Source organism: Triturus cristatus, chromosome 4_1 (genome assembly GCF_964204655.1).
Source record: "Triturus cristatus chromosome 4_1, aTriCri1.1, whole genome shotgun sequence".
In the NCBI taxonomy this organism is placed as follows: domain Eukaryota; kingdom Metazoa; phylum Chordata; class Amphibia; order Caudata; family Salamandridae; genus Triturus; species Triturus cristatus.
This window is the reverse complement of record NC_140585.1, coordinates 1,133,414,082-1,133,440,207: the sequence shown is the minus strand read 5'-3', so window position 1 is coordinate 1,133,440,207 and position 26,126 is coordinate 1,133,414,082. Positions and strand designations below refer to the sequence as shown.

Genomic DNA, 26,126 nt, shown 5'->3' with positions numbered 1-26,126 from the left:
TTCTTCCTGGGCACTTCCATTTGGTAGGAGTCAGGTAGAATGAGAAGGGGTGGAACTGCAGTTTCAGTAGTTCAAGTTGAGATTGTTTCTAGGAAGGATTTAACGCGGATTACTGCTTTGGATAGGCTGATGACAGCAAGGTGTTGAAACCTCACACTTCATGTGCCCCTGTTCTGGATACTTTTATATAGAGCCAGCTCCATTGCTACCAGCTGTGTGTTGTACACTGGATCAACTTTGTTTTGGCAGCATAAGCGTGAAAATAGTTTTGAGTCAAAATAAAGGTTGGAGAATTTTTGCCTTTCATTGATGGTGTCCTATGAGACAAGACTGCGAGCGTTTTACAACCGCCGAGTTGCTGTTTAAAAGAATGAAGCGCGAGTCAGCCTAAGCGCACGCAACCTCACCTGTATTTTTCAATCGTGCAGTGTATTTGAAGATCTTCTGTGACATTCGAGGATAAGCACTATGGTATGCTTACCATGTTTTGAAGCACCGACGTGCCGTGAGCTACCCGACATGATGCAAAAAGCGTACCGCCATCTTGGGGTTGGCACACTCTGCTTGTTATCTACCTTCGTTTTGCCAACCACGTTTTAACTGTTAACTATTATGCGGCAAGTTCGGCATAAAGAGATGTCTTCCTCAGAGTTACTTTGTTTGTTTCCACGATGATGTCAGAGGAATTAGAGGATCATTTTGTGCTCTCTGGGGACAGTTTACCATACGCATGGAGGCATCTGGACACTGCCTAGGTGGCGCGTGGCAGAATATTTTTGGTTCTGTTTTTCTCTTCGGCTGGAGACACAGATGAAATTGACTGGTCATTGCTGTTTTCGAAGGAGTCCTACTCACATTTGCTCCTGGTGTGAAATTTTCCAACAAGATCCCATTGGCAGGCACACCATGGACTTTGATTGCCTGTGTGCATGTTATTCTTCATACTATTTTACTGTCGTCCAAGTATGTTTTTGGGGTCAACATGGTTATGTGTAGCAATTTTACCCTGTACATAGAGACACTGGTGACCATGTAGTATATTTCAAGTCTTCTTTATTGGTTCCATGTCAAGGTAGCTTCGATCTCTGTCCAGCCAGCTCTGGTCAAGTGCTAGCCATGTACCAGCCCCACCATGAGCAGCCTGCCTAGCTGCTCAGCTCATCTCCAACTGTCACCACTCATCCACACAGGCATTCCATTCATCACAGTCACACCAACATTCCGTTACCATCTCTCACTCAGGCTGAGCCGCTAGGAGAACCTAGGCTGAGTACATGTAAATGTAATACTGAGGATAGAACACTGTGAGAACTATCATTTTGCACAAAGCTGCAACTGGAGAGCAGCATGAGAATTGCATTTGAAAGAGACAGTCCAAACGGGTTCTGACATCTTGCAAAGTGGATCCACAGCCCCTGTCTAGAAAACTTACTTTACAGTGTTATACAAAGCACCCTACTTTGATCCAGTCTATAACGGCCACCTCACTCCAGGTCTAAAGGACATGGTCTTCAGACCTGACCATTTAAGCTACAAATCGTCGATTTCCGATGTGTTAGTCTGAGTTTGATGTAAGGAAACAAAACTATACTACCCACAATATATTAGGTTGGTGGTTCTTAACCTTTTGACTTCTGTGAACTCCCAACAAATCATTTCTGGAGACTGGGAACCACCACTGAGCCATTACTGAAAGCTAGTGAGCCCCGGCATCAGCAATTTCAATGACTTATACCTCAAATAATTACACAAAAACAAAGAAACAAGTATACACCAAACTCCTGCTCAAATATTGAAATATTTAGTTTAATTCACAATCCAATATAGAAAAAGATTTCAGATTTGCAATTTTGTCTTTTTTTGCATATACTTTATTTTAATTTATTAATTTTAATATTTTATTCTCTAAAACAGTCGTGGACTCCCTGAGTAGGCTTTACGGGCCCCCTGAGTAGGCTTTGTAGGACCCCTGAGTAGGCTTTATGTCCCCCAGGGGCCCTTGGACCTCAAGGAATAACCTCTGTATTAGGCCATCACACAAGTCCAGGACTGGAAACTGTGTCCAAAATAACCTGGAGGGAGGTGGACACCCTATCCTGTCCTAGGTCCTTCTTGCCGTAGGAAGGGAGTGTTCTGCAGTGTAGTGAAAGAGCTGCTGTGCAGCCAGGACTGGTGTCTTACATCTTGTTTCCGAGAGGTGAGAGAACATCATCTGAAACCAGCACTTTCTTCTGTAGAAGCAGAGTGTCTGCCTGATATGCCTAAGAGCCTGCATGGCTGCCATGAGCAGGAAAGCGTGTGCCTGGACTTGTGGGTGGACCAAGCAAAAGCTGACTTTGCAGAGAATTAAATCAGGATTGATCCAGGTCATTGAAGAGGTCCTCCCCTGGTCAGTCCACTCAGTTTCCTAGTGAACTGCTTAACACTGTACTAGAATAAGTACCCCAGGTATCCAGTCAGGTTGCCACAGGCTTTAGCGACCAATATTGCCACTGCTGATTCTGTGAGTGAAAGTCATGCCAATGTGGAAAGCCCTGATAGACCTGGAGGCCACAACTGTGAGAGAGAAACCACCGCGAGGGATTCAGCTTGGAGGCTGCAACTATCACACAAGAATAGGTGTCTACAAGCATCCTAGAGGGCCGCCACCAAAGAAGAGTTCTGCTGCACATATCTAAAGCGAAAAGAACAGATGATGGACGGAATGCTGAACAAATGAAACCTTCACAGATCTGGGTTTAATCCGTTGTTTTTTTGCTCACCTCGCCACCCCAGTTTGGACCCAGCCATATGCAAATCAGTCTTGACCCTGCTCCCCATGGGAATATTCCAGCCCTAACTGCCAGGCCAGGTTCTCCCCTAGATGGAGACAAGTATCCTGGGACTGGTTTGGGGCATCACCCCACATCAACTAGGCTAGCTTGAATCCAGTGACAGTGAGCATGGGACCCACGTCTGGGCCTACCCGGTGCACTTAGGGTGAGAAAAGCAGAAAGAACAGATGATGGATGGAATGCTGAACAATCAAACATTCACCCCCCAGTCGCAGAACTGGGTTTTATCAATCGTTTTTTGCTACCATGGCACCCCAGTTTAGACCCAGCTAAATGCAAATGAATCTTAACCCTGCTCCCCATGAGAACAGTCCATCCCAAACCGCCAGGCTAGGTCCTCCCTGGACTGGAACCAAGCATCCTGGGACCGATTTCGGGGCATCACCCCTCATCAGCCAGGCTGCCTCACCGAAAACTCTGCAAACTTCAACCATAGCAGGTGGAAGGGGGTACCAAAAATAAGGTAGTGTAGCACCTTACTGTTTAACCCATATTAGTTTGCAACAATGTATGTTGTTTACAGTTAGCTTTGTATTTTAACATGAACGATGAGCACTGGGCTGGATGTTATGTTAAGTTTATAGGTTGACTGTTGAGCTCTGAGCTCTTGCCCCCCACTCTACCTCCCTGAGAGGCCTGTGACTGCTTGCTTCTCATTACCCAGAGGGTCAAGTGGGGAGAGGGCAGTACTCTGCCCAGTCTGCAGAAACCCAGTAGGACGAACACACTTGACATCAATGGCAAACAACCTCAAACCACCATGGTTTGGGACACAGTAGCCCCTGTAACACCCATGAATGGGGTGTTACAATAGTCCTAACAAAGATTTATTTTTTTAGTTCTGCCGTATCTTTACATCTTACAATTCTATTACTGAATGAATTAGAAGTGTCACCTTTACTCTCACACTTCTGCTACACAGAAGTAGTTTGTTTGAAGATGTTGCAATAGTGGGTACATTAAAGTATTCATTTATTTGGAGTAGTGGTTCAGTTAAAATAGCTGCTTATTTGGAGCAGTGGGTCGGTTGAAGCAATATCTGTTGAAGCAGTGGTTTTGTTAGAGGGGTAGCTTATTTGGATAAGTGGTTTGGTTACATGAAGCAATTGTTCACTTGGAGCATTAGTTCACTTGTTGCATTGGTTCACTTGAAGCATCTGCTCAGTTGCGAATGGTGGTACATGTGGATCAGACGCTCAGCTGGAGCTGCGGTTTAGTTTGAGCTCAGTTCAAGGGTTCAATCTTTCTCAGATGGAGAGGTGGTTTAGTTGAGTAGCTAGCAAATGGAGCAGTGTCTCAATTGAAGTACTTCCAGTGGCAGCTCCTCCGCAAATTTGAAGTAGCATCCCCCAATGCTCAAAAAGAAAATGACAATAATGTAACGTTTTTAGCATTTTTTAACCTTTGTCAGCCCGTTGGCCGCACTGATAAGATCCTTCGGACTGCAATTAACATCCTATGCAGATGACACACAAATTGTGTTGTCCATACAACGAGGGACCGAAGAAGCTATGGCCTCCAGATGCCATGACTGCCTGAAAGATATCTCTGGCTGGATGGCCTCCAACTGCCTGAAATAGAAGGCAGGCAAGACTGAGGTCATTATATTTGGGAACAATCCCAATCTCTGAACACATGACCTGTAGCCTGAAGTAATGGGAAAGTTACCAGCTCCCACAGTTAAAGCCAAGAATTTGGGTGTGGTCATGGATCACAAACTTGATTTTGGTGACCAGGTCAGCCTAGTTGTATCTACTCGCTTCTACCTCCTTAGAATATTGAGAAAAATCAAATTTTTCCTTCCAGCTGACGGTTTCAGGACAGTAGTCTCATCCCTCATTTTGTCTCGGCTGGATTACTGTAACAGTCTGTACCTGAACTTGAAAAAAAAACATCTGTACAGACTACAGCTAGTACAAAATGCAGCGGTCAGACTGCTAACAGGTATACCAAGGTTTCCGGGCATCCGGCAACTGCATTGGCTGCCAGTAACAAAACGAGCGCAATTTAAAGCACTGTGCACTGTTTTTAAGTCATTGATGGGCAGTGGCCCGGTATTTCTGAGCAGATGCCTTGAATGGTATGTTCCGGGTAGAGCGTTGCGCTCCTCCGAAGGAAGACTAGTTGCTGTTCCCCGAATAAAAAAAAAAAGCTAGTTGGGGTGGCAACAGTTTCCTTTTGTGCTGCGAAAGCCTGGAACAGTCTGCCGTTGCATCTCAGGAATGCCTCGGAGCTCCTTTCTTTTAGAAAGGGGCTGAAGACATGGTTATTCACGGTATAAGGCACCGCTCTTTTGTTTCCTGTGAGTCAGAGCGTAGCGCCAGGACACCTTTGGGTATAAGTGCGCTTTATAAATTTCTATAACATAACATTTTATTTTTCCTATTGCAGTCAGTGGCTGAGAGGGGCTGGCCACAGCAGGGGGAGTAGTGGTTTGCACTTCCTTAGTGCTCATGACTGTTTGGCCGGCCCTCTTTGGCCGGCCAAACAGTCATGCAAACTTTGCATGTTCCTACCAGGCTACATCACACAGCCTGTTGAAAAACATGCACAGGCTCCCTGTAGTACCTCGACTGATTACATAGCTCACCTTTTTTTTTTTAACCTTAAGAGATAATATTTGAGAAATGGCAAAAACGTATTCAAATGAAACGAAATATGCAATAAATTATGCAAGTACGATATAAAATGAAACCTCTCCTGGTGGCCTTAGTATTTTTATTTGGATACAATAAATACTAATAAAATTCGAAAATTTGCATGACATTTGTAAAAAATATCCGGACGTTCATGTTTTTCTCAGAAAGAAATACAACTGTTCTTTTCTATTGAAATCCTAGAATTGGCCTGGTTGATTGTTTTATCAAGAATTTGACACATGACCTTTAAGAAGCAGTGAAACATATCAAAGTGTTGTGAACACTAGCTCCAACCTTAATCAGACATAAACCCTCTTCCGTTCAATCCATTGTATTTTTAAAGCCATAAAATGCCACAAACCTGGAAAAGAACAAACATTCTGGCTCTGCTGTTACGAATATCATGTCTGGGTGGATCAGAAGAGCAACTCTCTTTGGCTGCATGCCAATGGCTGTGTCGAATGTTTCATGAGCACTTTGAAGAAGGTTGTTCAACGTTCTATGTTCGAGAAGCTCAACCTTAAGACATTTTGAATTCGACTCTTTGAGCTTATCGTTCGACCACTGGTGAAAGCCCTGCAACCCTGATGTACGGGAGAGCCATGACAATCAAGTTACTTCACTGGACCAAACAGAGATGAGGAATGAGGAAGTGTGGTAGTTTGTACTTTAAGATTAGATCGTGATGTGTTTGTATTCTTAACTCTATGTTCTATAACCAAGTTTTATTCTCCCATAGCGCTTAGCACTTGAAGAGTGTTTACATTTGTTTTCATTGGTTCTCCGTGGGCATTCTAAACTGTGGAGGGATTCTAGCAGTTGGAGAATATATTGGCTGGTACCTGGATGCTCCTAATAAAGTATTGTCTCACACTTGGATTCAGAGTGGGTCTTACCTCAGGAAGATACCCATACCAATGACTTGGGTCGTAAGAAGAAAATGAAAGACTATGCTGACAAGAGACGACATGCAAAAGATATTACTTTCATGAGTGGAGATCTAGTGCTTGTACATCAGCCTTGAAAGGGGAAATCTGAAGCTCCTTTTCGATGCTGAGATCTATTATGTTGTGACCAGCAAGGACACATGGTGACTGCAGAGAGTCCTGGGAAGTCCATTACGCGAGATTCCTTGCACTTCCGACATGTGGCCAATCGCTTGCCAAACATTTATGTCAACGCAGAGACTGGGTCTAAACAGGCAGTTGAGAGTCCATTGACTGCTGTTGCTTCTACATCGTCAATGCAGATTGCCACCACTTCGACTGCCTGTACCAAGTTTCCAAAGACACAATGATGATGTGTGATTAGAGTGCCACGATGACTCATCGAAGATATTTAATTGTGTATATATTTGTAAAACGTCATTTTTTTTTTTATTCAACAAAGGGGAGATGCAATGTTGTATGATTGAGCAATGATGAACCCTTTTGGCTCCTGATGGATACTGTAGACCTGTGACCTAATTTGGTGACATACCTCCTCGTGACTCCTGCACGAGGATGGACAGTTATGTGGAAGCTGGTCGGAGGATCAGCTCTGGTTTCTGGTACCGTGTCAGTTACATGGAATAAAGTACAACTTCTACTACTCAAAGCGTCAGCCCGTCTTTACAGAAATGTCGACGAGCGGGAGCGATACTGGCACAGTGTACTCTTGTGTGTGACTTGGCCATCCTTAGCGCGGAGCCGATTCACTGTGCTGCTGCGGTAGTCACGCTTTACAAACGCCTGTCTACTGATCTATACAGCGTCGGGCACGCTTTTTTAAATCCGCGATGGGCGCGCTTTACTATAGTCTACGCTTCACTGGGTTATAATTCATCAGCGATAGGCACGCTTTACTTATGCCTGCCTATTATTATTTATTCAGTGAAAGGCACACTTTTACAAAAAAAATAAAGTATTTGTTGTAGGAAATGTAATTTTGTACTTTTACTTCACTGCATATTTTTTTTCTTCATGTTATTTGGTCCACACACTATATAGATATATATATATATTTTTTTGTTCAGACACTTTCTGCACATCTTCTTTAGTATGGCTACTGGCAATATTTGGAACTTGTCACCTCCACAAGCATTTTTAGCAGGAAAGGGGGAACCCATACTGAAGTGGAACGAATGGAAAGAACATTTCGCAAATTATATTTCCACCTTCTCTGATGATGAGGAATTAACACCTGTAAAGATGAAGAAAATTCTACTACATTGCCTAGGGGCTGGTGGATTGAAAATTTACAACCACGTTCAAAAGAAGGTCAGGCATAAGATCAAGGTAATGTTTATGAACATGCTCTAGAAGATCTCGACAGGTATTTCAATCCTACCATGTGTGAATCTGTTGATCGATACAAATTTTTTAGGAGAAGGCAAGAAAAAGAACAGCCTGTGGAGGATTATGTAGCTACTTTAAAAAACATGGCATTAACGTATAGATTTGACAATTTACATGATGAATTCATAAGAGACCAATTTGTTATGTTGCTCGAATACCAATATTCAGGAAAAACTGTGGACAATGAGTGAATAATCTTTACAAGATGTTATAAATGTAGTGAAGAAAGCTGAATTAATGGGTAGATGTGCCAGGGCTGTAGTTACACAGAAGGGTGAGAGAGTAGGTGAAGATTTAGAAAAAACTGTGGTAGCCAAAGTACAGACGAATAATATATCCAATAACACTGTGAAATTTAGAATTTAAAGGGGTTAAATGAAAGTAAAACTTTTGTACTGTTTGATCAGCCTACATTTACTGGCGCGTGTTATAGGTGTGGCAACAAAGGGCATTTAGCCAACTATAAAAAAAAAATGCCCTGCAAAGTATCAAAAATGTTCAGGTTGTGGTCTTGTTGGTCATTTTCAAAAAGTGTGTAGACATGAGAAAAGCAACAAAGGTGTGAACCTTCTTACTCTAAATCATAGGTCTTCAAACTGTGGGCAGCGCCCCACTGGGGGGGCGCAGCATCACCTCAGGGGGAGGCGCGTACGCCACCCTACCACTTCACTTTCAATTGTTGATTCCAGGCGAGCAACGCCTATTAGGCTGAAAGGACTTCAGCCCCTGCCGTCCTGTGTCTCAGCCGGTCCTGGGGGCTCGGCTGGGCAGTGTCTGGAGTCTTCTCTCCGACACGCCCGAGTTTTTCACAGGTCTTTAAAGACCATGTGCATAATTACATACTGTTGCAAACTGGCTACCAGACGCAGTTTGTTTTCTGGTTCCAGTACCCCCTAGGCCCCCACTCTGCCTATTCCTTACGTTTGAAGGGAAGCCGGACTTCAGATGCAGAGCCATTGTGCTCATCAGTTTTTACAAGGAAACGGCAAATGCGAGTCTTGGAAATCCACTGTTCTCTTTATTTAATACTGATGTCGGAACTGGTATATTTATTCACAAGGGCGGCGGTGATGTCAGAATTCTATGTGGGTGCCTACTGCTGGGGTATTTGTTTTTAAAATTAACCTCAAGTTAGTGGCATGCTTGCTATTACTCCTGCCTCCACAGCCTAGCTGGCTATCACCTTTGTGTACCTCTCCTACCCTAAAACCTCTTTCATAGGGTAGGGCAGAAACTAGATACAGGGGTCTCATGTACACTATGCACCATATGTCTCAGTAACAGATCAATGCATGGGAGTATATTTTAGGAGCCCCTTATGGGCTACTCAAGGTGTGAAGACAAGTGCTTCAATGCCTCGGTAGTAAGAGCTATATAAATGCAATTACAACACTACAATACAATTTAAATAATTCTAAAGCTGCTAGATTAATTACAGCTGTCAAAGACGCTTGGTCCACGAGTCGCCAACTGTGGCGGACAAATGAATCTTTGCTGCCCTCTTGCAGGAGTCCAAGGGGGCAGGGCTCTGCACCATCAACCCCTGCATGACACCTGGACTAGGTTGGGGAAACAACAGGAGGCAGCTTGAGAGCCAGCATATTAGTTCCTCCATAGAGGTAAGCGTTAAATAAAAACACAGAAACTGGCCATGCTTATTTTTTAGCTTCAGTGACTACCCAAATGCCTAAAGCAAAGAGGGACACGAGGGACACAATGAAGGGAAATTCTGGGAAAGTTTGTTTTAACGGAATTCCCACCACCCATTAGGGTCAAAGAGTTCCCTCAAAAGCGCAGTATGCCGACACTGAGCAACATGATGTTCACATGCAGACCTGGGTTCTGACTCGAAAGTTCACACTGACAGAGAACGACTACAGCAACATTTGCTGTTCATGAAAAAGGCCTTTGTTTCAGAAGCAAGTTGAGTGCACAAATAGAACATCCTTCGGTTTAGACGTACATTCTAAACTGACGGAACTACATCCTAACGTGGTCAAACTAGCCCATCTCGTCTCCCCATGAGGTTGTAAAATCCGTCTTTTAACATCAACTGCAAAAATATGTCTACCGTTTAGCCTGCTGTTTATTTCCTTAGTCTTGAATTCCTTCCAAATTCCTGTCCAGCCAGACCACGCTAGGCCCACGCTGCATCCTCTTGCTTTTTGTTAGGGTCTCTCCTTCACTTTTCTGTTTCTAACCTGCTCCCTCCTCGATCAGTCTGGGCTCTCTCTTCCCATTTGCCTCTTGTGACAAAACTTAATATGACAATAACCCCCCCTGCCCAACCAATTTGTAACATTGCCTGGCAGTGCCAGAGTGGGAGTTTGCCTTGGCTCCTCCGAGGGATTGTCAACATCCCTCTGTGTAGGCAAGAGGGCTTTGCTCTGCTGAGGGATTGTGATAACCTATCTGTGCATGTGTGCGCTTCACACACATGTACAGATGTGCATGTGTGAGGGCTCAAAGACAGACACCTGTGTCTTCGAGCCCTCACATTTCTGTGCCGAAAAGGCAATTCCTTCCCCCTCCAAAAGGGACCTGCCTTTAGTGAGAACAACTCCAGACACGTTTTCTGTTTCTAAAACAAGCAATGGCAAAGCCAATAGGTCTCAGCAATCAGTAGTAATACATTTGTGTATAACAATGCTTGTTCTGATATCTTGTCTAGGGCAAGGATGTGGTGCACCAGCCAGATCTAATGACTGTGGAGCTGGGGAATCAGGTTCAAATCTTGGTGTCTGCTCAACATCCTGTGATTCTGGGAAAATCACTTTATCGCCCTGTGCTTACAAAAAATGAATGTGTGCTTGTGTAATGTAAAAGATGCGCCAATACCTTTGGGTCATGTTTGGGCTATATAAAACTGCAAAAATATTTTACAAAATGTTGTGAGCACTCAAGTTTCCAGGTACTGCTCAAGACTGGAAGTGGGGCTCTTTATTTAATATTGTTTGCCCTTACGACCTGGGCTCTGCAGGAGGGAATGGCTATCAAAGATGCAGAGTACCAGCTTCCAGAACTTTTTTGTCAGGTGGTGGTGATGGGGGGGGGGGGGGGGGGGTTGACATGTAAAAAGGTATAGATGGGGGGGCTCAGCCGACAAGTTTGAAGACCTCTGCTCTAGATCGTTCGTCTGATTCTGATGACTCTTCTAGAGATGAGGGAAATCTGAGCTTTGTGAACATAGACGAGGGAGTTTCTAACGTAGAACAATGTAAGAAAAAACCCAAGTGTGAAATAGTCATGGGCGGGGTCCTGATCACTGTTACTGCTGATTCAGGATCACCTTACACAATTGTGAATGAGAAAGTTTGGAAATAAATATTTGTTCTGGTTTTTGGGAATGTTTTAGATCCCATGGAGGCTTGTCCCAAGACTTTCATGGGTGAGGACATCAAGATGCTAGGAGTTAAAGTACTAAGTTTTACATTTATAAACAGAAGGTAGGTGCAAACTTTTTGTAGCTGCTACAGGACCTTCTGTTCTCGGTTGGGGGGCTCAAGGTGTGTTAGGGATTATTTTAGACCTGAATAATCCTGAACTAGTTATGGTTGTACAACAAGGGGAATTAGAACATGAATTCTTAATATATATCCTGAAGTGTTTACAGGAGCTATTGGAGAGTTGAAAGGCTTCCAACACAAAATTTTGCTCAAGAGGGATGTCGTACCAGAAGTACACAAAGTAAGGAGCATTCCTTTAGCTTTGAGGGATGAGGTCAAGGGAGAGTTAGATAGATTGTGTTTAGAAGGAGTTATTGAGAGAGTAGAAGCATCAGATTGGGTTTCTCCCTTGGTGATTGCCAGGAAGGCCAACGGTAAACTCAGGTTATGTGTGAGCCTGAGGGATTTAAATAGGAGTATCATTGTAGACCAATTCCCCTTACCTTAAATAAGGGAGATGCTCTCTACCACTAAAGGTGTAAAGTGGTTCATGACCATCGATCTCACGGCTGCATACTACCAGGTCCCTCTACATAGGACGAGCAGGAGCCTTACTACTTTTGTAACACCTTTTGGGTGTTTTAGGTTCAGAAGAGTACCGTTTGGGTTGGCATCTGTTGCTGCAATGTTTCAACGCATCATGTTTGAGCTGTTCAAAGACAAACAAAATGTAATGTTTTTTCAAGATTATATATTAGTGATGGGGAAACTAAAAGGGACTATGATGTGACTGTAAAAAGAGTGATGAATATTTTGAAAGATAAGGGCCTTACTGCTGAGTATAAAAATGTACGTTTGCACAACAAAAGGTGACGTATTTAGGTAATGAAGTTTCAGTGGAAGGCATCAAACCGAAAAAAGAATTACTGGATGCTGTAGAAAAGCGCCTGTTCCTGACAGTAAGGATAATGTGAGAGCTTTCTTAGGCCTAGTGGAGTTTTACTCAAAGTTCATTGAAAATTTTTCATCCAAAACTTATAACATAAAACAACTTTTGAAAATGTACATTTGTATGGTCTAGTGAATGCCAAGAAGAGTTTATATCCATCAAAAAAGAATTGTGCATGAATATACCCTTGCAAAGATTAGATCCTACTTTGAAATCCATTGTGACAACTGATGCGAGCGGGAAAGGCATAGGCGCAGTTCTCACCCAAAGAAATGATTCTGGTGAAGAATGTGTTGTAGACTTTGGCTCTCGCTCTCTTACTGCAACTGAGGAAACATATTCAGTGATAGAGTGAGAGGCATGCATCTGGGGGTTAGAACACTACAGGCCATTCATTTGGGGAAGCCATGTCTTGCTTGGAAGTGATCATAAACCCCTTACCAAGGTTTTGTCTACTAGGGGGTTGTATAAGGCTTCACCCAGATTGGCAAGGTTATCTGTTAAACTCTTTGATCTTAAATACTCTGTCCAGTACATGCCTGGTGCATGGAACAAAGTAGCAGATTTTTTTAAGTAGACTACCCCTGACTACTCCTGAGACTAATGTACACAACGATTTTATTGAACAATTCATTGTTGCACTTTTGAATGAAGGTGCAAGGGTAATTTCTTCACTGGAGTGGAGTCAAATGTTTGAAGAAGATTGTGATATATCTGAGGTGAAGAATTGGATCACTAATGGTTGGCCCACTAAGAATAAAGTTTCCCCACAAGTGAAGGTGTTTTGGGAACTCAGGGGTGAATTATCAGTAGAAGAAGATAAAATATTAAGGAATGGTAGAATTGTACCACCTGAGAGGTTAAGGGACAAAATTGTAGATGTATGTCATGAAGGACATTTAGGTATAACTAAAAATAGGTTAAAGAAGTTGTACTGGTGGCCTGGAATGGGATTGTACATCAAAAGAAAGGTTCGGGAATGTGTGCAGTTTCAGAATGCAGATAAGAGTAAGATTACTTTAAGACCACCTTTATGCCCCGTTAGTGCACCAGACATGCCCCGTGAGAAGTTAAGTGTAGACATCACAGGCCCTATTTGGGATGGCCCAGTTCAGAAGTACATTATTGTTGCTGTAGACCATTTTTCAAAATGGCCTGAAGTTGTTATAGTTGAACATGTCAATGTGGGCACTGTGATAACGTTTTTGCAAGAGATTTTCCATACAGAAGGTTTACCCAAATTAGTGACCGATGATAATGGAACACAATCTGTAGCTGAGGCATTTGAGAAGTTTTTGAAGTCTAAGGAGTGAATCACAGTACCACTTCACTTTTCAACCGGCTGGTAATGGAGCAGTTGAACATTTTAACCGAGTGATAAAAGGAGCAATCCAGTTAGCCAAGTGTAATGGTTTTGAGTGGGTAACTGAGTTGTTTCACACCGTAACTGCTTTCAGATTAGCACTGTGTGCTTCAACAGGACATAGTCCATTTGAATTCATGAGAGGGAGGACGGCTTTCATGAAAGACAACATTGGGTGGATGCCATGCACAAGCAGAGTTAATTGGGAACCGAATGCAGTGAAAGAACGTATTGACAAGGCCAAACAAACATATAAGGAATAATATGATCACAAACATAGTTGCAAGCCAGTCAAGTTACAGATTGGTAATATGGTGAGAGTTAAGGGGGCTGGAATCTTAAGGAGTGGGCAGAACAGGTTTTCAAGACCGCATAAGATCACCCTAGAGTCCGCTGCTACGGCAGCTCCACTGGCCTCCGGTGCGCAAACTAATACAATTCAAGGTTTGCTGCATCGTCTATAAGGCGGTGTATGGCAATGGTCCAACATATCTTGCGGAGAAGCTTAGCCAATACATTCCCCTTAGAGACCTTTGATCCAGCTCTAAATCCCTTCTCAAAGTTCCCCGTATTACTAAGGCTAGGACTGGGAAGACCTTTTCTTACCTTGCCCCACGGAACTGGAATTCGCTTCATATTACATTGAGGCAGTGCACAGACCATCTTCACTTTAGAAAGTCCCTGAAAATATTCCTGTTCTAGATGCCTCACATAGATGTCCGCAAGCGCAGAAATACCCCTGCGGGGTGATTCAGGTGCTAAATAAATAAATAAATAAGGTTACCCAATTGCTTTACAAAGCCGCTTTATTGAGCAATGGTAAGGTTAGGCATTTTAGTGATTTGTCGATATGTGATGAGCATGTAGTTAGTGAAGATAGTAAGATTTGGAAAGGGTGTGATTGGTGGATGGAAGATGATGAAAAGGAGACAACACACATAATCTCAAATGAAAAGAGGGGAGGCATGGAGGTGTCACCATGTATTCAAGCTCCTGAAGTTACCGGAGTTGAGACAGGTGGTAGTGTGGGAAGGATTGGGAGGATTGTGAAAAGACCCACCAAATTGAAGGACTATATTTGTAAATAGATTCAAATTGATATATTTTTTGTGTTTTATATCAAGGGAGGGGAATGTCCTTTGATTTGTTCAGTGATCCATTTTAGTTCCTGTTAATTTACCTTGTATAGTGAGCATCTTAGTTCTAATTGTTATATCCTTTTTTCTTATTCCTGGTTGTGTATATTAAAAGAGGGGGATGTGTGGTGACATACCTCCTCGTGCCTCCTGCACGAGATTCGGCGTGTAGAGCGTGGGTGGAATGTAGGAATGTTATGACGTGGAGGTTGCACAGTTGAGTGGAAGCTGGTCAGAGAATCAGCTCTAGTTTCCTGTACCGTGTCAGTTATATGGAATAAAGTACAACTTCTATAACTCAAAGTGTCAGCCCGTCTTTACACCTAAGTGTTAGAGTGTAATGAAATGAATGCTGGTTTAGAATGTTGGGTTCACGTTTACATGTGATTCATACAGACGTGTAAAACTAACCTCCGTGTGTGGCATAATCATTGACGAGTGCCCGGGCTGGGGAGGACGCTACAGGCTGTTGATAAGTAATCCACTCTCTTTGAAAGGAATTCCTTGTGGCATATGTAGGAGAGTAGGATCTGCTTCTTATAGTTACCCCCACTTTTTGCTGATGTTTCACTGTTTTTCGACTTTAGTCTGGCTGGAGGCCTGCTAACCAGGACCCCAGCCTAGCTGCTTTCTCTCTAAATTGATTACCAGTACTTTAGGTACACTCCAGATTGGATTCTGGGGTACCTTTATAAGTCCCTAGTATATGGTATACTATGTACTCAGGACATAGGTATCCCAGAGGCCTACCAGGGGCTGCAGCATGTATTATGCCACCCCTGGGAAGCCTTCCAAAATGACACCACAGGACTGCTACTGCACCCTGGGTAAGGTGGTGCATGCCCCCCTTACTGAGATATAGGTTCACTATATCTCTCCATATCACTGCACATATAAACCTATCTGTCACCTCTATGGCAGACCCTACTAATCCTGAAGGCAGGGTGCTGGGTTTTATGTGAGAGGGTGCCCATGCAGGAGCAGAGCCCCTCTGCAACCTTTAAAACCTTTATTCCGGGGTTATTTTGTGATGCAGCCAAACCATATACTCTTAAGTGTATTCTAACCAAACGGTAAATGCTAACTTTGGAATTGCTGCACGGAAACATGTCATGTTTGGTGTCAAACACCTTGGAATCATACCCCCACACCAGTAACTGGTGTGGGAGTATGATCCCACCCTTCTAGAGGGAGAGATCTGACAGCACCGGTATACCCGGTACCAGCTAACAGAGCCCTGGCATCCCAAAATGGATGCTGCCAGCCACAGACACAAGTCTGCACTCCTGCTGCTGGAGGAATCTCTGGCAGGGGAGGCCTGGACAATAGGTTTCCTGTCACAGGGAGGTGTCACCACCTCCCAGACATGCTTTAGTGTATTGGGGCTGGGTGGGTGAACTCCAAGAGTGCTTTGAGGTTTAGCACTGGGGGCACATTTGGTGTCCCTGTGCATAATCCAGCTCAAACTGGTTGCAGGGGCTACCAGCCCCTGCTCTGGCGTGAAACTGGACAAAGGAAATGGGTGTAGCCGCCCCTCTTTCCTGACCCTCCCATAGGTGGGTCCCTAGAGTTCGTCCCACCCCTTCCTTGGGTATAAGAAAGGAATCCCTGGCTACAGGACTTTAGATTACACCTGGACGGAACTCTGATACTGAATCCTGGAACTTCGACGATCTACATTGAACTAGATGACTGAAGAATCTCCCTTGGAGTAAAGGAGCTACTCCCCTGCAAGGCAGGCACCAAAGACGCATTTGACCGGTTTGCATCTCTGAAGCTCCTGAGGACTCCGAAGAACTTTGCAACAGAGGAGGTGGGCTTCCGTGGTCTTGGAGGTCGATCAGTGCTCACAGCAAGTCTGAGGCCCGTATCCCTCGTGGCGACCGTGCAACCCGAACCCCTGGACACAGCGTCTCTTTGCAGAAGTATCAGCTTTCCAAAGACTCCTGCAGCTGAGCTTTGGGTTACTTGTAGTCCTGAACCTGAGCAGTATTTGCACCAAAGATTGCCCGCCTACACTCCACGAGTGTTCCGTGAGCTGGCCCTTTGTGTTTTCTCTCGAGGTCCCTTTGCGATCCCAAGTCCGTTGACTGGTGGGCCCCTGTGAAGGCAACATTAACTTTAATTGGGCTTACCTGGCTGCTCCAGACGTGCCATGACTTTCCACCGCTTGGGGAGTCCCCAGGACCTTGCTGGTCCGCACCGAAGCATCTTTTCTCTTCCTGCGTGGATTGCTGTTGCCAAGGCTTGTTGTGTTCAATCAGAGCACCGACACCGCAGCACCCGACATCCTTCGTGGGACAGCTCGAATCTAGCTCCTGGTCGTTGTCGACGCCTCCTGGTCCTCGTGGCTGCAGAGTCAACCTTCACCTCTTCGCACCTGAATCACCTGACATCAGTGGCCATTCGTCTATCATGCCCCTGGTCATTGGCAAGTGACCCAGACTCTGTCCCCTCTGCTTTCAGGTTCTTCTGATCTTCGATCCAGGCTTGGATCACACCGGACACTTTTCTCCTTCCCGACAGCAGCCCTTTGCAGCTGATCGCCATTGAAATCAACGACGAATCCTAACACCATTTGACACCTATGCACCCAGCTTCCCTGGGTGAGGTAACTCGAGTACTCCGGTGCTCCCGTGGGTGCTGGCCCTAGAACCCCCTAAGTCTAAAGGGGTTTGCTCAAAGTCCTCTCCTAAGTGTCCTTAACTTCTAAAATTCCACCCGCGACTTTCCCATAGAATAGTATCTGGCTCGCGCCTGTGTTCTGACGCTGCACGCGTCCCTCGTGGGTCTCCTGTGTCACTACCTTGGGTGGTTCCTTGGCGTCCCAGCGATTCTACTTGCTCTAGGCACTGTGTCTAGTCAAGTCGTGGTTCTTATACCACTTTCTTAATATATGGTTTGGTCCACCCCTAGGGCCCATTGTATATTGTGCTATTTACTGTCGTTTTAGAACTGTATTATTGTGTATCTTAGACTCTAATCTCAAAGAGATTAGTAGTGAGTGTTTAGAAATAAATCCATATATTTTATATATAACTTGTGTGGATCTCCTTTCATTTGGTAAATCAAGAGGTTATAATCTGGTAAACCAAGCTGCTTTACACTCCTTCAAGTCTTAGCCTGAAGGCTGCTCTCCATACCTACCACTAGGATAGCTTTCAATAAAGGTTGTCTTTAAACCTATCATCAATAAGGGTTGTTTGGACTGGTAAAAGGTACCCACTATAACTAGTGGACAGCATATACCAGGCCAATTTCTCACAGCATACAGTCAAGATTACCACTTGGTTGGTATTTTGCAAGCCTGGCCTGTTTTTTTATGTCAGTGGTGGTAAAAAAAATCTACAAATCCGGTATTTTTTTCCCTTTGAGCTTTAACCCTGAAATGGAATGAGTAAACACACGAAGAAGATTCCTAAAAAGTATTTGAGAGCATTCTAAATTATTTGTAACCGTTTATTAAATCCAACAGTGAGATACTTGCAGTACCACAACAGTGAGGGGCACCCTCGCGTGTTATTTTGCCTCGGACTCTAAATTTGGTCCTGCCGGCGTCTGAAGTGTAAACGACTGTGCCCTACCGTCCCACCATCAGCCCTCTCCCTCCCTCACCCCCGTTAACCTCCCCCAAAATTCAGTTGTGGGTCTGGTTTTGCCCCTGATGTAAAATAATCATCATCATCCAGACAGAGCGGTAAGAGATGTATTTTTAATTGATGGTATTACTGTGCTAGTTAGTGGCATTGAAACAGGAAAACTTCTACCTTTTGTCGTCATGAAAATATTGGCAATTATGACGTAGCCCACGACATCTAATTGTCTAAGAACTCCGTTGCTATGTAAGCGAAGCTGCAGTGCAGAGGTAAAGCCACTTGGGAGCAGACGGCAGATACGAGCTCAATCAAAGCTCTCAACGTCAGACCGCGCGCTACTTTCCTGCTTCTAACATACTTCTGCGCGTTCCTCCGCTTCTAACATGGCCGTCGCGTAGAAGAGTGTACACGCTCGGTCTAGTGTTTCAAGCGGCCATAGTTCCGGCTTCGGTTGCCATGGCACCGCTGATAACAGAGTTGGGAGCCTGCACGGGCGTACCTGAAAGAGTGGGTGCTGCTGCCCCACTTCAAGCGGGAGAAAGTTGTGTCCAAAGGAACCAGGTAGGCTAAACTGTCGACTTTGGTGCTGGAAACCACAGTTCGAGCCTCGAGGTTGCGTCCACAATCCACATCCTATGATTATGGGCAAACCACTTAATCTCCCCGTGCCTGAATGTGTAATGTAACACGGTGCTCATGTAAAGTGCTCCAATACCTTCGGGTCGAGTTCGCGCTATATAAACATGCAAACAAAAAAAAACTCCACCCCACAACTCCGAGCGAGGGATGCATCCCGGGGCAGAGGGGTAATGGGTGACCTTATGCACTCAATGGAGGTGAACGCTGTCGGGCAATTTTTGATGACCCATATTTGGAGGAACGACGGGCTAGTGGTTTAGATTCCCTTAGGATCAGAGTGACTTACCTCTTCACCCCTAGGCTCGTTTCCTGGAAATTTCCCATGCTGCAACAGTTACTGTATCAAACCAAGTTCACTGTCTCAGTTCCCAACCTCTTCTGCCCCTTTCCTTTGCGGTCCTGCCATGCCCCCTTTACTATGCTGTCCTAATAACTATCCTCCCTTGCCCTGTAACCCACCCGCACCTGTACTGCTCCCCATCATGTTTTCCTCATCGTCTTCCTCTCTTAAGTACTTTCACTCATATGTATTCTTCACATTATGCTCATTATTATATTGACCTAACCGTTACACACAGCTGCAAGAGATGGTGGATGCATTGTCTTTCCTCTCTGGTATTAGAGAGGATGTAACTTGCAGGTTCGGATGGGGGCAGAAAATAGACCGGGGCATCAAAATAAATGTGTACCACATTTGTAAACAGAGTAACTCTTGACTTTTTAAGATGGGCTGTCTAGATGGTCTCTCAGGGTTTGGGAACCGCACGTATTTGAGCTTCCTGAGGGCAGTGTGGTAGACCATATTCAGGAAATGTGGCAGTAAAATTAGCCATTTTCATTCCCTATCAAAAAGGTAAAAACATGGACATGTTCCTGCTCTTCAACCCGCAAAGTGTGGTTGGTCGATCCACGCCGCATGCAGTGAGATGAACACATCCACATTCTACACAGTGCAGCTTGCTACAGTATTCTCGGGTTTATTTAAAGATGCTTACAACACCAGCCCATACACAACTACAAAACTGGTCCACACACTTACTTACCTGTCAGTTTTCCCCATCTAGCACTGCCAGACTGTGCTATAGGACAAACCCTCCATGCACAAGTCTTTTCAAAACATTGATCGGTCACGGAGAATTGGAACTAGTGACATTAAAATAAATCATGGATCTATGAAGTCGCTACATTAACTATCCAATCGACCCCACTAGAATGGGAGAGACTATTAGATAACACAGTAGGTCCATTAACTCACTGATGTATCTCACTAGGCTAGGACTGAAGCTGGCTTCCCTCATGTTACCCATACATATCTAAAATAAGTACAGGAACACTCAAGTTTGTCTGAGTACCTTTGGGAGATCCATCTAGGAGTTAATTCTAATGTGCTTTTGACCATTAGTATATATTTCTGACCATATTGAAGCACTGGCGTGTATATATAAAAAATATTCATTACAAATTTAATAAAAACCGTTGCAAGTCACCATAACCATACTTAATTAGAAAATAAATAAAATAAGATGCACCTATTAAACAGTTTCAGTTAAATCGAGTTCATTTCTGAAATATGTCTCCGAAAGATTTACAGAGCAGCTTTATCCACTATCTGCAGCAGCATTTTTGTATGTGTATGCCACTGAACTCTGGTCAAACATATATGTTTCATGGAGAATGGTTATAAACATTCATTTTGCGCTTTAGTAGCAGCTTTTAGTTTTGCTGAAATAATGGTAATCAAAGCCGCTTGCTAGATTCATATTTGTCGCGTTAAATCATTCTTTAACCACCTCGGCACAAAGCCTAATGCCTAAGTATTGGAGTGATGGGATTTGACAAATGACTCCCTCAGATATGACAGTTGTAGCAACATATAATGTGCGTCAGATAATCTGTTGTGTAATAGCAGAGCCTGCAATGCTGTGTGGACCAAATGCGTTTCCATACTTGCTGTAATTCACCAATATCAAACAGGCCGAATCTAAATCTAGCTATATTTTTTTACAGGCTTGATGAAACTGCTTCAGTGAGGTAAGGTTTTATTTTGACCTGAGATAAGGATCTAATGAATTGTGATAGAGCTTTAATATAATGCAATTTTTATTGTCCTGATTAAAATATCATAGGCTCAGTTGCTTTTTTAAAAATGGCTTTAAATAAGGGTCCCAGTTATCATGCACTTTTGAAAGCTCTAAGGTGTTGTAAAGTGCTGTTTTATACCGTTGATTGCTCATTCGGCTAGCTCTCAGTTCGGCCCACAAATACCATTTTTAAGTACCCTGCTTCGCAGCCTTCCATCTATACCAAAAGTTAAAAATGCAGGATGCGTGCTGGAGAGACTGTTTAATAAAATTAAAGCTCTTAGCGTATTTGCACCTTTAAGAGTGTCATTTTGTTTTGAAAAGTTCCCCACGTTTTAAATCCACACCCTCAAGTATTTAGGAGTCTGCCAAAGCTATCTGATCATTATGTATCAGCTATTCAGTTGTCCCTGGTTTTACTCTGCCACAGAATAGCACATTCGATTTTCCATGATTTACTACTAGAAGGTTAATTTATACCATAGCTTTCTAACCCTCTATGGGTTTGTTGCAGACCCATGCTAGTGGTATCAAATAGAACAGTATTTATTGTCTGATACATAAGTATTTGTAGAGAAGTCCTACCAACATTTGGGGGACATGCTCTTAAGTTAGCTAATGATTTTGGATTTCAGACATATACATTGAATTCTTTTTTTAATGTATAAAAGGCTACCTGAATCGTGAATAGATTTGAATCTCCCAAAATGCAATCATAGTAGTAACAGGTGAATTTAATTTGAAAATTATGCTAAAGTAGAGCGGGGCATCTAATAGTTGAGGTGTACGGGTAATTATGCAAAATTGTGTTCCTCCCTAGAATTAAGAATGGATGCCCATGGAATGTGCGTGCTAGATTTTTTTATTGCATGAGATATTCCAAATCAACTGACATTATGCACACTATTTGTCCATCAGAATGTTCTTTGTTTTGTCTAGAGGTTGTTGAAACAGCGGCTTACTTTGTTTGTTGTTCACAATTAAACAAGATTGAGAGAAATATACATTGCAAGTGTTTCAGAACATAGGTCTGAGACGATTCCAAGCAGTACGAAGGTTGGGTTGTACAAGACAGACACTTTATGGACAATAAATGTTGTCACTTGTAAACAACTCCTCTCTGCTTGGGATCATCCGCCAAAATGTATTAAGAAAAAAACTCTTAAACAGGTGTACATCTACATTCGTGTAGAGAATGAATTTGTCTAAAGGTAACTAATAGGCATGTGCTGTAGGGGAAGTGGTGGGAGAGATTTTGTTTAATTTTATATACTGGCACTAGCAGTTTATGAAATTATAAATGCACACCATCTCTGATTTTAAGCCTTATTGTTGATTCGATGAAGTCTATCAGTTTTAAATGAGATGTCTAAACTTTTAGGGGCTTATCCACAAAGTTAAACTTAACACTGTTTGTGTCAGTTTACAATTTGTTTGCTATCCACAAACTGAGTGTAGTTTTATGTGTAGTATCTATACTATTGCAGAGAACCCCGCACATAAAAAGGTAGGGCAGTCTCTGTAGTCGTAAATATAGTATACGTAAAACTACACTCGTAGTTTGTGAATAGAAACAACATTGTAAACTTGAACCAAAGGTGTAAGTTTACCTTTGTGAATAAGTCCCTCTGTATTTTCATTTAATATATTTTCAACATCTATAAGTGTATATTTATGTTATGTGTTTTATGGATTTTTTTATATATCCGAAATAAACTTAAATGAATGAGTTACTCATGTAGCTGCAAGTGGGATTCTGTTTAAGACTATATATTTTTACTTTTGGTGAGCACCAAAGGTATTTTTTCTAAATTCAAGGTGATTTTTCACCTGGAACGTGATCCCTTTTTACGATTCGGCCTAACAGATAACACAACAAAAATGTATTCTAATGCAGTCCCCCTATAAATTAGTTAGTCTACAAAGTTGCTATCCATTTTTCAGAGCTATTGAATATGAGATATTCTATTTTTATGAGGGCTAGTATTATGAATCATCTTGTTTTTACTGAAAACTTAATCCAGAATACTAATTTAATGCTGTATTCGTTCAACAATTTGAAGGTTTGAATACAAGTCAGTAATACAACGAATAGGTGCCTGGCTTTGCACCACAAGGGTTGAGCTATTGTTGAATATTAATACAAGAATGGATTTTTTGAGTAATAAAAGGCATATATGTAGGAATGCAGATTATTTCATTAAGTGTAAAGCAGCATCGGGTCAAGAAGCGTGTCAGACATTTTAAGATTTTATGTGGCAAAAAAGATTATCTGCAGACAAATTTATGCAAAATGATGAATGTGTTAAAAGGTGAGACAGTTATGGGTGTTGGTGCTTGGTAGGTAATACATCTGAAGGCCCACACCATCTTGAAACTTTTACTTGGGTGAAATATGTTAGCGGTGCAGTGAAGTTCGGGTGATGAAGAAGGTACATCTGTTAAAGTGTCATGATGTGTTTTGAAAAATATGGGCCACCCAATGCTCTCAGGTCTAGGTTGATCAGCTTGGCACATGAGGATCACTTGGGCCAGACGTTCACCACCAAGAGAGTCAGAGAAAGCCAGAGAAAGATTTTGGTGGCTTCTCATGGATGTTCAGGTTAAAAAATGGAATCAAAATTGTGGCATTTGTAAGGATTCTCAGTAGTGTTTGAGAGTAGGAAAATTGGATGAGGAGCAGCATGTGTCGGAAGCTAAGGAGGTATGAGAGAAGGTGTGTTTGGACTTTTTTGGGCCTTTCTCCTTTTTTCTGAACAGGATAGGTTTGCGGCTGTCTTGGTGGATGCCAAATCCAAGTGGGTGGAGGATGCATTCATGAGAAGCATCACACCACCACCTCTACCATTGAGTTTCTCAGTGAAGTGTTTAGAAGGGAGGGTATACCTTCTGTTTTACTCACAGTTAATAGTACACAGCTGAGGTCTCAGGAAATATATATTTTTTTGGACAGCCTTGTTGTGAGGCATGCATATTTGGCACTGTACAATCCCCAGGGAAATGGTATAGTGGAAAGGGTCAACAGGCATGTCAAAGGGACAATGCAGTTGGTGTGTGGTGCTGGTTTATCCGTGGAGGGGGCGTTAAGGACATGCTCTGGGCTTATCGCACTGTTGTTTACACCAGTACAGCAAAGACCCCATTCGAGAGGATGCATGGCAGGTGTCCAGGAACCAAATTGGTACTGTCGTGGATGTGGGAGAGAGTGACAAGGGGAGAAGCGTGCTTAAATGAGACTGTGGAGAAGCATTTTATTGTTGCAGGAGATTAAATCAAGGTTAGGCTAGGAGGTGGAGTAAAGGATTTAATCAAGTTTTGAGGTCTCTATAAGGTCCGAATGGTGGGTAGCAATTGTGCCAAATTGGAAAATGGACAAACTTCGAACCTCAGGAGAGTAGCCTTGTACCAGAGACAAGGCGAGGTGCAGAGGAGTTCGGGTGATGAGTAAGGTACATCTGGTTTGTGTTCCCCTTGGTTGATCATGAAAGACAGTGAATTTACTAGTGATTCGGGAAGTGGTAGGTGTCAAGGCACTCCCGATGTGTCGGGAAGAGGAGATGGGGCAGTGGTTCCACAGGGCAGGAGGAAGGTAAGAGTGAGAAGACCTCCCGGCTATTTGGGAGATTATGTTTGCGATTGAGCTCTAGTCTTATTTTCTCTGGTGTTTGGAGTGTCATGACTGTTATTACACATAGCGACGTAAGTAGGCAAAGTGTCATAATGTGTTTATTTTATTTTTTTTTTTAAAACCTTTATTGACATTTCAATCAATTACACGTATGGGCCTACAACCCCCGGGGCCGGCCGCTAAACAATCAGAATAACATAAAGCAGGTCTATCACAGTCAGTACCTCGGGGAGCAAAATCTCGACGCTAGCATTCTCTCAGTCTCTGAACAGCCCAAGTAGGAGACCAGGATAATCAAGGTTTACATTTTATAATAGAAAAGGATGGAAGGATCAGGTGCCAAACAGTTTCCCAGCAGCGAAAAATGGCAGGCAGAACGATGAACGTAAACAATACACAGCAGTCTATCTAAGCAATGGCGCTGAAACAGGAAGTTCAGGATGTGGAGGAATGACACGGCCATTTGCGCCCGCAACCCCCTGCCCCAAGACCCAGGAAACTCCACGGAAATTATGGCACTCCGGAAACAGCAGTGATTAACAACAAAGGAGTACTACCATGCTGATCCCAGAAAAAGACAAAGGAGAATAAGAGAAGAAAAGGAGGCCATAGAAAAAGGAGGTGAAAGACTAAAGGATCCCCCCCCCCAACCCCCCACCCTGCACCTCTGCAGATGAGTACGGCCCCCCCCCCCAGCAGTGTGCCTGTCGCCCCGGAACCAGACCCGAAATATAGAAGAAACAGAGAAAAGAAGTGGGAAAAGAGCCCCCACCAGACGGGGGGGTAGAGAGAGTATTAATAAACTGGAGGAGGGCCTGCAAAACACGCCCCCGGCTTCTCCCTCCCGCACCACACGGTTTCCCATAAAGCAAACAATAAAGAACACAAAATCGACCCTGTCAAAGAGGAGTAAGGAGCATTACGCACTTGGTACACTAACAGTTATGCCGTGAGAGCACACAACTCCCGAGCCCGCCCGCCTAGTAGGTGACCACCTCGGAAGGGTCAGCATCATCCTTGGCCACTCTTTGCAAACCCACCCATGCATACCCCCAGTCCCAGTGCCATGTCCAATATTACCAGGAAGAGAAGTGTCCAATAAAACTCAGGAAGCGACACACACAGGTAGGGTAGAGGGCTCTGAAGATCGACACAGTCAGCTCTAGGGAGGATCGTCTTTCCCGATGCCGAGCCAGGATTTACACTGCACACCAGGCCCAGGAAGGCGGAATCAGCCAGGGCGGGCGACCGTTGCTTGGACGTTGCCTGGGTCGTCGGAGACCGCGCACGGGACAAGGCCACCACCCCCCACTCAGGTCCGAAACCTCCGGGACAGACCAAATCCACAGCCAGCTGATCGCACGTTAATATACTGTCCGGAGAGTCCAGGCGTGCACTATTCACAGGGGCGGCCACGATACTGTCCCCCCGTGCGCGGCGTGAGAAGTCCCAGTGTACCTGGGGATAGGCAGGCGGCAACTGTTCCGACGCTGATGTCACTCCATCGAGCTTGCTCCCCAACACCCAGGCTCCGTGAAT

The 26,126-nt window shown here is 43.8% G+C and overlaps 1 protein-coding gene across 2 annotated transcripts in view; it reads left to right on the top strand.

The window, feature by feature from the left end:
- Positions 1-18,692: 18,692 nt before the first annotated feature.
- The window catches only part of IQUB (IQ motif and ubiquitin domain containing), a 339,995-nt gene continuing 332,561 nt past the window's right edge, over positions 18,693-26,126 (top strand). The window contains exons 1-2 of one of the 2 annotated variants that reach the window (XM_085654193.1): positions 18,693-18,800; positions 20,886-20,909. The gene's annotated coding sequence lies outside the window, so the exon portion shown is untranslated. The remainder of the gene's footprint in view (positions 18,801-20,885; positions 20,910-26,126) is intronic. The other variant, XM_085654194.1, reaches the window with a different exon arrangement.